General features: G+C 39.8%; 1 protein-coding gene across 1 annotated transcript in view; it reads right to left on the reverse strand.

The window, feature by feature from the left end:
- PLPPR1 (phospholipid phosphatase related 1) overlaps positions 1-11,725 on the reverse strand; it is a 264,328-nt gene that overhangs the window by 119,234 nt on the left and 133,369 nt on the right. The gene's annotated exons all lie outside the window — the stretch shown is intronic.

The following is an 11,725-nucleotide window of genomic DNA, read 5'->3' on the forward strand; positions in this document are numbered from 1 at the left end:
TGTGTGTGTGTGTGTGTGTGTGTGTGTGTGTGTGTGTGTGTGTGTGTTTTCCAAACACAAAACATTGACTATAAGAATGGAGTAGCTGGCCTATAGCAGAGTATTTTAAATATTTGTTAGAACTCTTCTGTCCTAACTTTGAACTGAGAATATTCCTGTATTAAAAGATCAGTTAATTTTGGTTCTTCTTAAAACAATAACAACAACAAATAGAGATTTTAGACTTTTCTGAAACTTCCACAGCCCAGTAAAAAGAATTTTCCACTATACCTTTTATTCTCTATCCAAAGCAATACTTGACATGTTTCAGGTATCGGCTTTCGAGAGTCATTATTTTTTGTTTGTTCTGTTTCTGTGTCAGACTTGCCAATAGTTCTTACGGATTGTGATACGAAGACTGGCAATGGGGACTGCTAGTCTATGCAACTGGCCAACCGCATTTTTTCTTAAAGGTCATGAATTACTGTTTTTAACTTAATTCTGTCTTTAAGTCCGTCCTTATGTTTTTCCAAAATAAAACTTTAAAATACATTTCCTTCTCATTTTGAAATGCCAGCTTCTCACGTGTCGACTAAAACTTTCCCTGATCAAATGTAACATTATGTGTAGTATTAAGTCCATGCCAATCATAGTGTTTAAATTATTTAATTTTTAGGCAGCTTAAGTTTTTCAATTAAAATTGGATATTATCTGTTATAAAATACTCATAATATATCTGCTATTTCACATCTATTTCATGATTTAGGAATAAATAATATTTGTTTACAATTAGAAAGGAACCCATCCATAGAACACACATTGAGTTGATTTGGCAACCATGTATTGGTTTCATTTTATCCTTACTTAATCCAAGTATCTTAGAATTCACTTATCAGTATTTATGATTTAGATGAGTCCTACTGTTAGCATCAACTAAACACAGAACCACACATCTGAAAAGAAAATTAAATTTTTAATCACCTTGAAGTAGGTAGGGGCACCAGAAAGAACAAAGGCATCAGACATACCTAGTATTTTAGATGGCTTCTCCATACAATTAATAAAAAATAGCAATGAAATGGAGAATACAAGACAGGCTTTGGATATCATATAAAATTCTCCTTTCTATTCACTCTTCTGGTTCAAAATACAAACTAGCTTTTTATATGTGTATGGAGGCTACATATATGCATATATATACACATATATGTATCTATGTATGTGTATTATACATAATCAGTAACTATAGTAAGGTCTATTTCACATATAATTCACCCATTTCAAGTGTACAATTCAATGATCTTTCAGTAAATTTACCAAGTTGTACAATGATCATAAAACAATTTTAGCACTTTTTCCTTCACCCCCCAAAACGTCATCCCCACCATCACCTCCCTCACCACCTCTCCAGCCCAGCTAGTCACTATTCTCTATGTCTCTACAGATTTGCTTTTTTTGGATATTTCAAATAAATATAATCATACAATATGTGGTCTTTTGACCTGGATTCTTAGCATAATGTTTTTGAAGTTTATTCATGTCATAGTGCACATATCAGTAATTTTTCCTTTTTATTACTGAATGTATTTCATCGTATGGCTATAGAACCTTTACCAATTGGTGGCAATGTAGGTAGTTTCTAATTTTTGCTGTATCCAATATTAGGTTGTATCCAGTATTATGGATAATGATGCTAAGAACATCTGTATACTTTTATTGTAGATGTATACCTAAGAGTGGAATTACTGGGCCATATGCTAAATTGTTTAATTTTTTAAAGGAAACTGCAGAAGTGTTCTCCAAAGTGGTTGTGTCATTTTATACTGCCGCCAGCAACAATAAGCGTTCTCCTTTCTCCACATCCTAACATTTTTATTGCCTATCTTTTTTATTATAGTCATTCGAGTGGGTGTGAGATAATATCTCATTGTAGTTTTCATTTTGTAAATAACAAATGATATCGAGCATCCTTTCAGGTGCTTATTGCCCATTATTCTATCTTCTTTTGTGAAATAAATCAAAAAAAACCAAAAGATTTGGATATTTTCAAGATATAAGTGTTCTTTGTATTATTCTGGATAATACAAAGTCCCTTATCAGATGTATATTTTGTCTTTCGACGATTAATGTGCCTTGGTGTGGATTCCTTTAGGTTTATGCTGCTTAGAGATTTCTTACTACTTGAATCTATGGGTTTATGTTTTTTTTCCCAAATTTGGGAAAATGTTCAGCCATTATTCCTGGAAAACTTTTTAACCCACTCTCTCATCTCTTTCTGGGACTCCCGTGACATGAATATTAGATCTTCTGTTATAGTCCATCATGTCCCTGACACTCTTAATCACCCCTCCCCAAGTCTATTTTCTCTCTGTTGTTCAGATTGGATATTTTCTATTATTCTATCCTCAAGTTCACTGACTCTTTCCTCTATCATCCCCATTATGGGGTTGAGCCAAGTCCATCCACTGAGTTTACGTTAGCTGTTATATTTCTTAGTTCTAAAATTTATATTTGCTTTTTCTTTATATTTTCTATTTCTTTGCTGAAACTATTTCTTTGCTGAGACTATTTTTTCATGTTTCAAGCATGTCTGTAAGTATTTATTAAAGTACTTTTATGATGGCCACTTAAATTATTGTCAGATAATTTTATATCATCTTGGTTTTGGTGTCTGTTGATGGTCTTTTCTTATTCAGTTTGCGATCTTCCTGGTTCTTGGTATGAAGAGTGATTTTCGACTGACCTTGGGTTGTTACATTACAAGACTCAGGATCCTGTTTAAAGCTTATGTTTTATCATACTTCCTCTGACACTCCTCTAGTAGGTATGCGGAATGTCACCTTGTTAGTGCCATGTGAAGGTAGAAGTCCGCATTCTCCACTTGGCTTCCTATGACAGCTAGTTGGGGAGGGACCCCTTTTGCTGGGCAGCAGTAGAGTTCAGGCTCCTCAACAGGGCCCCATTGATACCACCCTGGCTGGGGAGGGGGTTAGGTACTTCTTTGCGGCTCCCCACATGGCCTCCACTGACACTATGGCCTTGCTATTGTTGTGTAATAATAAAACTGAATTTCCACTAGTCCCCCTCTGATACCACTCCAGGGAGGAGGAAGTAGGGATGCCTCATTACTGCCTAAAGCGGGTAAAAGTCTAGGCTCCCCCCCATGTTTTCCCCTGATACTGTAGAGCAGGGATGGAGGCCTACTCATTACTGCCCAGCATGAACTAAAGCCCTGGTTCCCTACTCGGCCTTCTCTGATATGACCCCAGCAGGAGACTAGGGGAGCCTCCTTATAGCGTGGCAAGGGTAGAAGTCCAGGGTCCCCACTTGGTCTTTGCTGACAGAGACAGAGATAGGACTGAAGTTTTTCTGTGGTTTTTGGATATAGTCAAAGGGTTATTTTCTAAAAGTTTGCTGCATTGCTAGGCTGCCCTTTTCCAGGCCCTTTGGCTAGAGAGGTGGCAGGCTTTCTTGGGGCTGTTTTGTCTGCAAGTATCAATAACCCAGGTTGCCAGCTTCTCCAATATCCAGTCTGAGATATGAGGTAAAAAGAAATCCTGGGAACTCACTATTGTGTTGGTTGTTATGTGAAGTCCCCAGCCAGTCCACCTTTTCTTTGTCTGAGCTTTGTTTACATGTAACATCCAAGATTTTTTGGTTGATGTAGTGGGAGGGATGGGGAACGTACATCTTACTCCATCCTCTCAGAAGCAAAAGCCTCCAGAAGTCTTTTTAAAAGAGTACCAAATGGCAGTGACCAAGGTTCTCGTATAGGCTAGCCCCGCCGTGTTCTCATGAATTCGAGTCTTTTGGTGCCCAAGGTTTCAAAATACCAGAATAGCATTATTTGTTTGTTCATTTGTGAGTCCCTAATTCATGCCAGGTATCCCAGTAGACACAGCTAGAAGCAATGAATTAGCCCAATACCCTGTGTTTAAGGGACTAATAGTCATTAAGAATAGATTGCTGTACTTGTTTGTATATTTGTTTTTCAATAGTAGCACAAATGACCAATTCTAACTCTTGAGGTCAGGGATCTCTTATCCAACTGGCATAGTAGATACGCTGTCTAGGACCCATAATACTTTTAGGGGCCTTTGAAAACATTAAAAATTTTTTTTAAATAATAAATTTTTAGGTTAGCTACAAAAATATTTTAATATATTATTAAATTCAGTTTTATACTAATTCAACTATAAAATATAAATTTTAACTTTAATAGAGAAAAGGGTCCACAAAGGCAAAATTTCTTAAAGTCTACAAAAGTAATAAGACAGTCCTAGCTGGGAGAAAGTTAAGGAAAGGTTTCTTAGAGGAGATAGCTATTTAAGTTGATTAAAATAAAGGTAGCTGCTCCCCTATAAGAGGAGGACAAGAGAAGCATTTCAGCTAAAGGGAACAGCAAGAGCTAAGGTTCCAAAGATATAAACTGGCCTAACATATGTTTGGGAAACTAAGATCACTACCAGCTCAAATGAAAACATTCGAGGATAAGTATAGATGTTACCAAAATTTATGTATAATACACGTCGCGTTTTATACACAAACTCAGAAGCAGAACACCTCAAGGATAAGAAATACAAGGTTGGTTCATTTCCGTATCAGATAAGAACATAGGAAAAAAAGAGAATATTGACAGACAGTACTGTTTCCTAGTAATTAACTCAGACAGAGCTCTTCATTTCTAGGCAGGTAAGTACATTATAAATCAGACCTGGCTAATAAAGGAGTCAATGACATCTCATGTATTTCCATTGGATTTTCCATGTAATTCCCTCTTGTTCATAAGAAGTGTAACAATTCCTACTCACCCCAGAACAAATACAAAAATAATTGCTGATTATAAAGTATCTGTTTTAGTGAGACTGGAAATGGATGGTGATGGAGCATGGTCATAGCTAGATGGGGACAAATGCATTGATTTCTAAGTTATGCAAAGTTGGCTCTAGCTGAGCAGTCAATGAAGTAGCAAGGAACAAAGATGCCCTTGAGAAAGAGTCACCATGTTTCAGTGGACCTTCTGCCCAGCCTTGGTGTGAATCTAGTATTTCCAGTGGCCAAAGTCACAGCCTGTGGCCCTCCTCAGGGGCCCAGAGTCTATGATTTTAGGGAAGCTAGAGCTTGCTCTTTCTATAGAATATTTTGAGCTAATTTTGCTAAAAATACCATGGTGATTCCCTTCAAAGTTAGAATGATATGAATTAATCGAGTTCACTAAGACAAAAATCTAAAAAACAAATAGGCAACAAGGCCAGCAGAAATGGTGCTTTTCTGAGTAAGCCCCAGTTCTGCATTCTGAGGCCACATTGATTTAGGACAGTGTTTCTCAACCCCATCACTGTAGATATTGTGGGCTGGAAAATGCTTTATTGTGAGGGGCTGTCCTGAGTACCGTTGGTGTTTAGTTACATCGCTGGCCTCTACCCACAAGACACCAATAGCAGCAACACTCCTCCCCCAATATTGTGACAACTAAAAATGTCTCCAGACATTGCCAGATACTCCCCTGCAAGGTGGGAAGGAGCAGGGGATGGAGATAGCCTTGGGGGAGAACCACTAATTTCAAAGGATTGAAAGCAGAGGCCCTAGGACATGAGAATTTTTGAGCTGGTGAAGAACTTGCTTCACCAGGGATAAAGGCCACAGTTTTGCCCAAGGGGACAAGCCTATTCCTGCCTAGTACCTAACAGAGGAAAATATGGAAATTGTCGAGATGCCTTACTGGCATTTGGGGAAACAAAGGTACTATAAGTGGTAGTTACTACCACTTTGAATCTCAAAAGAAAGCAGGGCTGTTTTACCCACTGGGGACTATAGGCCCAACTCCTAGGGCCTGTGAGCTATTTAACAACCCATGAAAATATATAAGAAATTAAAAAAAGGCAGCAAAACTATGTAAAACCAAATGAATAACTATGTAAGTGTATACCTAAAAATGTAAAATTCTTGCAATTTCTTTACTCAATTTAGTGTTAACAATTAATTTGAAAGTGATTTGTAGGTGAAATTCTTAATTCTAAAAATTCCTTTGCTAAGAAACTTTAAATAATTGTAAATTAATAGTTTCAAAAGAAGAGCCGTAAAAATCTTTTCATGCAAAATAAAGATTTACTGTCAGATCACTCATTATGTGTTTATCTTCATATGGAGTGGGGCCTCAAAAAGTGTCAAAAACAAGGTTAAACAACCTTAAAATAGCCCTGGAGGGATTTTGCTTTCAGCCAAGTGAAAGTAACTAAGACTGGATTTCATGCCTGGCACAACTAAAAGATACAGACAAAATAAATGAGCCGATGGTATTCAAGGCACTGGATGTGAGGCAATAAAGGGCAGTGATCCCTGAAAGATGGGAACAAACAGAGGAAAGCCCTACAATTGCCCTAGCTTACTGCCTGGAGAGAGTCTCCAGTACACGGCACAGAGAGGGGAACCCAGAAGAACCTCCCGTGACCTCCCTGAGTTGAATAGACAGAGATGGGAATGTGGGGAGGCCCAAGGGACTGGAGTTCACAAGGCAGAGAACCAGAGAGAATTCTGCACAGATGGAGTTGGGTTGCCCTGCAGAGAGTCCCCTCGAGTCTTCAGCAGAGTACTGATGAGCATGGGAGAAACTAGCTAAGGCCGGGAGTGAAACCATCCAAAAGGATTAGAGAAAAATCATCATCAGGGCTCACAGGAGACTAAGAATACTTTCTGTTCCCACCAACCCAAGTTAAAAGACACCTAACTCACCAGATAGCAGGCAGAAGACTTTAGTTTGGGTTAACTAATAACTCCAATATTAAAACATTTCTCATCCAGGGACCAAAAGTATCCCTAGAGAGTTGTTTTTTCTTTGTCGGTTGCAGGATACCAAGTATTTATTGAGATTCTGGGCCACTGAGTGATGTGCTTTTCCCTGGTGTCACGGGGCCCCAGAAGCAAGAATATGTTGCGTAATCCACGACCCAGGGCACATCAAAGGCACCCCTGACATGAGTTTTACAACACAAACTTTCTAGGATTTCCTCAAAATTGGGTTGGTGTAAGATTGAAATGAGATTATGTCTAGCAAGGGGAAAAATAGGGCTTATTTCTATGTGATCTACATCTTAATTGGAGGTAAGGGGGGTGGGGATTGGAGTAGAAAAGGGAAAATTAAAAGGTGAAAAATGAGTTGTGAGAGTTACACTTCATTTTGTTCCCCAGTACTCAGGGTGAGCCGTAATCCCCAAATCCAGCTCATCTTTAACCCGTGTTAAAGAGGCATTAACTTCCTTGGTGGCACTGACCTACCCCTCACTGTTCTGGATCATTTCTATTCAGTGCATTACCTCCAACCAGGATCACAGTGTGCATTTAATTTCCCAAAGCTGGGAAACCTAACTATGTATTTTTTTTTTAAAAGCAACTGAAACATTAAGAGATAGGAAAAAATCGAAAGAGATTGTAGATGAGTGCAAAAGAGATTTCATCACAAGATGGTGTGGGATTTAGGACAGTACTACTCAGGCTTTCAAGAGAAATGCTTTACTCTGTTCAATTTCAGAGATGCTTTTCAAAGCTTATAAAGATGCTTTTCAAAGCTTGTAAAGAATGACAGTGTGAAAGCCCCACATTATAGGAGAGTAGCATTGACACCCCCCCACCTTTTGGTCCAGTCTCTCCCTTCCACAGTGTCTCACAGCTAGATCCATGGCTCAGCCCTTGAGTCAGCCCAGAATAAGGCAGAGAGATACAAAGAGCGTGAGACCCACGATCCAGGAAAATCTAGAGTTCAGTCAAATCTTTACAAAATAAAGACTCTGGGGCCCTGTGAAGGTACCAGGGCCCCACATTGTTCTTGAGTGGCTTTTCAGACCCGGGGATAGTTCCAGGTTCCCTCTGGGCTCCCGTATTACATTGGCCTGGTCTCTATGACCAGCCATTGGCTTTGTTCCTACTGCTTAAATCTGATGACTCACTCTCATACCTCAGTCTCTTTCCAAGCCTGCAGTCCTATGTGGACTGCACTCAGTAACTAGGACTCAGATAGATGCTCATTTATCTAGGTGAGTCCTTTGAACCTACAAGTATGCCTGGTTCATACTTCAGCCCTAAGCCTGAATGGATAGTCTGCAGACAGCCATGTCCCCTTGCATCTAGGATCCCTGTTGCTGGACCTCTCACAGCTAAGGCACAAGATTGCCTGGCTAATGTCTGAGCTTGTTATAACTTTTAGACTGTTCCAGTCCCATTTTGCAACCATCTCCACCCCATGCCCATCCCCAGCCTCTTGGCACTCCAGCCACTCACTCAGTTTCTGCAACATGCCAAGCTCTTTCTCACCTCTCATGTACTACATCTTGGAGAACTCTTTCCTCCTCCATTATTTGCTCTTCCTTCAGATCTGCAGTTAAATGCCATTTTCAATGGGTAAGTTTCCTTAATTGCCCTGACTGGTTCAGTTCTATTACACACTATCATGCACCTTCAGAGTATTTATTGTGTAATTGTTTAATATCTATTCCTTTTCTAGGAATGTTTGTCTGTCTTGCTCAGCACTGCAACTTTTGTACTTTGCACAGTGCCAAGCACATAGTAGGTACACAGTAAATGCTGACACTAACAGTGTGCCTCAGCCATTCAGCTCCATCGTTTGATTTCACATTTGCTCTGGGTCCATTCCTTACTCCTGACGCAGTCCTAATCTAGGTCTTGGTCAATCCTTTCCAGGTCGTGCATGAACTGAACAATATGGTACTAATGTAGGTCTTGGGTCAAGCCCTTCTGCCCACCCCAACCAGTTTTGACCCTCTATACCTTGGACCCAAAGAACAATGAAAAGTGAAGTGTCTGAAAGTCCTAGAAATCAAAATGTAAGCCAGAACACATTTCAAAATGTAAAACTGAAAGGGGAAATTATTCAGCTGGATTCTACCTCTGGGGTCTTTTGACTGTTAAAAAAAAATTGCTTTAGATTGTTGCTTTAAAAGGTATATGCCTTAAAGTTAAAAGTTTAAGTTGGAAAAAAAGAGTCCAAGTCTACCTAAAAGTAAGCTGTCTCTGTTAGAGACTGATCTTCTATAAACAAAGAGCACAAGGATGATGCAGACTGCAAAGCTCAGCAGGTGACCTGAGACAGTTGGAAGAAAGCAGAAAGCATATGAATGTCGAAATAGCTGATGGGAAGGAGTACCTAGGACCATCGGATGGGCCACCACCAGGAGAACTACTTAATAGGAAGACAGCGCCCAAACCAGCAGGGTGTTTCCCTAATTTCTTTTTCAATTGTTGATATTGTTGACCCCTAATTTTATACCAGGAAAAAGAAAAAAACAAAGCGGGAAGTAGCAGGCACAAAGAGCTTTTCTTAATTATGAAGCAGTGAGTTAATGTTTCTTTCAATAAAATCAAAGGCTAGAAGGAAATGAGGTTTTGATGCTCCATGAAACTGAAACCTTGAAGCATCGGAGCAAGAACCAGAAGTATGCGTGTGCACGCACGCGCACACGCACACGCACACGCACACACACACACCTCCCCGTCAGAAATGCTTAAAGGTAGTAAACGTTGCCCCTCAGGCAGTGTTGTGCTCAGCTTAAAGTCTGGGGAGAAAATAGGCAGAGAACATGCTGAATTGCTCTTAATTAAAAAGTAGTGAATGTGATCTTAAATATAATTAAGTACAGGTCTTCCTTGCTTTATGGTAGAATTCCATCCTGATAAACCCATCGTAAACTGAAAATATCCTGGTAGAATTCCATCCTGATAAACTCATCATAAACTGAAAATATCCTGTCAAAAATGCATTTAATTTACCTAACCTACTGAACATTGTAGCTTAGCTTAGCCTACCTTAAACATGCTCAGAACACTTACAATTAGCCTACAGTTGGGCAAAGTCACTTAACACAAAGCCTATTTTATAATAAAGTGTTGACTATCTCAGGTAATTTATTTAATACTGTACTGACTGTGAAAAACAGAATGGTTGTATGGGTACAAAATGGTTATAAGTGTATCAGTTGTTTACCCTTGCGATCACGCGGCCCTCTGCGAGCTGCAGCTCAGTACCCTGCCCAGTATCACAAGAGTACTATACCTCATATGTTAGCCCAGGAAAAGATCACAATTCGAAGTACGGTTTCTGCTGAATGGCTTTCACACCATTGTAAAGTCGAAAAATCTTAAGTCCAACCATATTAAGTTGGGGACTGAGTGTTTCTCCTGTATCTGGCTCTGGTTATAAAATTTCAACTATAATTTCAAAAGTAATTGCAGTTAACAAAATTTATAATGATGTTATGATCTGTGTTATAGGACTATATTAAAGGTAAAGATTGTTTTATTATGGTCTTTCACACCGTTCCAATGAAAAATGCCCATTGATAAGATTTAAGGTAAACTTGTACTATGTTAAAGTCTGTTCTAAAATGAGCCGCATTTTGGAAAGGCTCTGATGTACCTAGTACCGTAATGCCTTTTTACTAAACTATTTTGAAGACAGGCATTGAGAAGAGGTGCCATTTTGTCCATTCACCCATCAATGAGGTTTTATTTAATACTAAGTGCAAAGCCGTAGGCTTTGAGTGATGCAAATACAAGTCAGTCATTGACAGCCAGTAGCTTACAACCTAGTACGAATGCAAATGCAGTCAAATGCAGTCTATTTATAAAATGATATCATTGATGAGAATTCATAGGAAGGAGAGGCTGTTTCCATTGATGATATCTGAGGTGGACCAGTGAGGACAGGTAAGTGATCAACACGCCCAGGATGGATTTCTAGGCATTAGGACTGGAATGAGCAAAGTATGGAGTAGAACAGCCCCGACCATACCTACGGTCTGGAATTACGGTTAGGCAAGTTTGGCCAGCATGTAGGAGATGAAAATAGCATTGGGTATCGCTAGAGGACTGGGGCTGGGTTGTTGAATGCAAGCTAAGGATATTAGATTCTCTCCATTTGGTTTGGCTTACAGAGTGTAAGAGGGGTGTGGGTGGGTGAAACCAGAGTTAGCAAGCCTTACGAGGGGCCACCATCATCTAGGTGAGACATAATCAGAACCATGCAAGAACTGGCTTCAATCTAGTTTTTTTTTTAATTTGAGATGAACAGGGAGAAGAGGTATATAGGAGCACCTGTTTGAATTGGGGCCTCTGTAAAGTGGCCTAGAAGGGAACTTGTTATGTTATGAAGGTCAGAGGGACTAGAGTGTTCTTTCAGACTTCCAAGTCATTGGTCCCTCTATTTCCCTTTGAATTCTGTTCTGATTCGCATCTCCAGGGCCACCGTGGGTTTCTAATGATCTCTTCTAAGAGATGGGGTCACTAATTAAATGGAGAGAAACGAAGCAAAAGTTCAAGTCCAGGGTGAGAAACTGCCGGAGAAGAAAAGATAGGTCCCACAGTCTAGAATTCTAAAGAAGTTGCACAGGAAAGTCCTTTTGGGGACTGGTGGTTCCAGGATGTTAGACAGCCCTTTATGGTCTTGCCTGCAGGGGTGTATGTCACAAGCTGTTCTGAGCAGTGGGGAGGCTGTGATACTGTTGTTTGGCCAAGCAAGGCTGCATTTTCCAATTTAAAGCTAAGCTGCCCAGGAGCCAAGCGGTTTGTTTTCCAGAAGACAAGAAGAGAGAGGAGAGGAGAGGAGAGGAGAGGAGAGGAGAGGAGAGGAGACATCTTTGGTTCATGGACAATTCATTCTTGGGATGGTCCCTTAAAGAAGGTCCATGAAACTCTGTGGTGACCTAAATGGGAAGGAAATCCAAAAAAGAGAGGATAT

The sequence above is a fragment of the Aethalodelphis obliquidens genome, unplaced genomic scaffold (assembly GCF_003676395.1).
Source record: "Aethalodelphis obliquidens isolate GAN/ISIS:26980383/991018 unplaced genomic scaffold, ASM367639v1 scaffold7, whole genome shotgun sequence".
NCBI lineage: Eukaryota > Metazoa > Chordata > Mammalia > Artiodactyla > Delphinidae > Aethalodelphis > Aethalodelphis obliquidens.